Genomic DNA, 2,067 nt, shown 5'->3' with positions numbered 1-2,067 from the left:
TTCAGAAACAACTGGACCGGTTCTTCTGGAACTAAAGGAATCTGTTGGGACTAAAGTTTATTATTATTAACTTTTACTTTCATTTCTGGTTGTTTCAATAATGTTTATCTGTAAACATGTGATGTCACTTCCTGTTTACAGCCCCAGAATAACATTAACTTTAACGACGTTACGACCACGAGGATTCAATTTGCCTCCAATTACAGCTGATTCACCAACACGAGACCGGCAGGGAGGAACCGCCGGCAGCCGCTGACGATCAATATCCACCTGATCGACCTGATCGACCTGATCATTGATTATTAATTAGGTTATATATAATATATATAATATAGCTTCCCAGAGATCAGGGTTGGTGTTCGGATTGTTTTAGTCCAACAGAAATTAAATCTACACTGAAAAACTGGAAATCAATTATTGGAAAAGATGGAGATTAATATTCTGTCAATCGATTAATTGATTAATTGTTTATTCACCAATTAAAGGGGCGGAGCCAGAGAAACTCAAATTTAATCAAAATGTAATAATAAAGTGTTAAAAACTGACATTTATTGATCTGTTATGGCCACATTTTAATATTTTATCTATTTATTGATTACTAATATTTCTATTCAGAGTTCTTCATTTGGAGGTTTCATAGAATAAATATTGATTATTGTTCGATTAAATTAACACATTAATATTATAAAGTTGTGAATTTGACCAAATTAATGACTTTAAATAATTACAGGAGATCGAACTGATCGATCTGATCGATTGATTGATTGAGTAATCCTGTTATCATTAAATAAAACTCACAGAAAGTGTTACACTTCAACATGTAAAACTAATAATATTATTGATCCACGGATCGATTTAATGACGTTTTGAATCAGTTTTACGTTTTTCATTTTGACACGACATAAACAGGAAGTCAGACACACACCTGTGTGACGCTGTGTGGCGCGTGGGCCTCTATTTTCACCTCAAACAGGTAAAAACACCTCGAGAAGCAGCGCGTGGAGCAACAACAACAACAACAAACAACAACAAACAACAACAAACTCACCGTTTAAACTGTAGAAGTTCTTCTCTCGTCTCTTCTTCGTCTCCTAAAACTTCCTCCTCCTCCTCTCGCGCTCCTGGAGTCTCCGTGTGAGCGCGAGCGCCTCAGTGCACGGGGACCCGCCCGTCCTCGCGCCTCCCGCCAATCGCTGCTCACAATCCAAATATGGTGCGGCGGCTTCCGCCGACGCGCCCCTGCTGACTCACCTCCGGGAGGTGACGGAGATGAGTCACCTGAGCTCGGTGACAGTCGGGATTTTCCGTGAAACGACGGAATAAAATAAAAGAGTTTAAAAGTATGGAAGCCCAGTAGTGCCAAAGTGCGGGAAAAAGGTTCTGTAATTTATTATAATGAGAAAGTTTCTCAGAATATCGACTTAATATTTCAATATAATGAGAAACTTTCTTATTATTTTGAGATAATAAGTCGGAAATATTGAAAAAGTTGTTGTATGGAAGCCGATTTCTGCCAAGATGAAAAAAAAGAAGCAAGTTATTAAAATGAGAAACGGAACTAGACTTTATTAAAATAATAAGAAACGTTCCCCAATTAATACCTTTTAATTAATATTTCAAAATATTAAAAAACGTTTTTTATTATTGTATGGAAGCCGATTTCTGCCAAGATGAAAAATAAAAACAATCATGGAAGTTATTATAATGTGAAATCTGTAATCTATCCATCGATCTATTGATCTACAGAGTCCGTGCAGTGAGTACAACAGTGTGTGTTTGAGCGCCCCCTGGTGGAAGCAACCATTACAACCATATTTACCTTCCTCAACCTGGTTTGTTGGAGATTTGGGTGAAAATCTAAATGGAAACATTTATTAAATCATAGATAAAGAAGATAAAATAAACGAATCCAAAGTTTGCTCAGGATATTTTTTATTTCCTCGTCGTATTGACCTCAACAAATAAACCGTCGCTCAGAAACATCTGTGGAACATATTTACACATGAATATGTAAATATGTTTCACAGATGTTTCTTATTTAAGTTAAAAAGAGGATTTCACATGTGT

General features: G+C 36.4%; 1 protein-coding gene across 1 annotated transcript in view; it reads right to left on the bottom strand.

Annotated features, from left to right (window-relative positions):
* Positions 1-1,161, bottom strand: part of LOC127359692 (phosphatidylcholine:ceramide cholinephosphotransferase 2) — a 5,885-nt gene extending 4,724 nt beyond the window's left edge. The window contains exon 1 of the mRNA XM_051393689.1: positions 1,049-1,161. The gene's annotated coding sequence lies outside the window, so the exon portion shown is untranslated. The remainder of the gene's footprint in view (positions 1-1,048) is intronic.
* Positions 1,162-2,067: the final 906 nt, after the last annotated feature.

The sequence above is a fragment of the Dicentrarchus labrax genome, unplaced genomic scaffold (genome assembly GCF_905237075.1).
Source record: "Dicentrarchus labrax unplaced genomic scaffold, dlabrax2021, whole genome shotgun sequence".
NCBI classification, from domain to species: domain Eukaryota; kingdom Metazoa; phylum Chordata; class Actinopteri; family Moronidae; genus Dicentrarchus; species Dicentrarchus labrax.
Note: the sequence above shows the minus strand (reverse complement) of the source record. Positions and strands in the feature narration are given on the sequence as shown.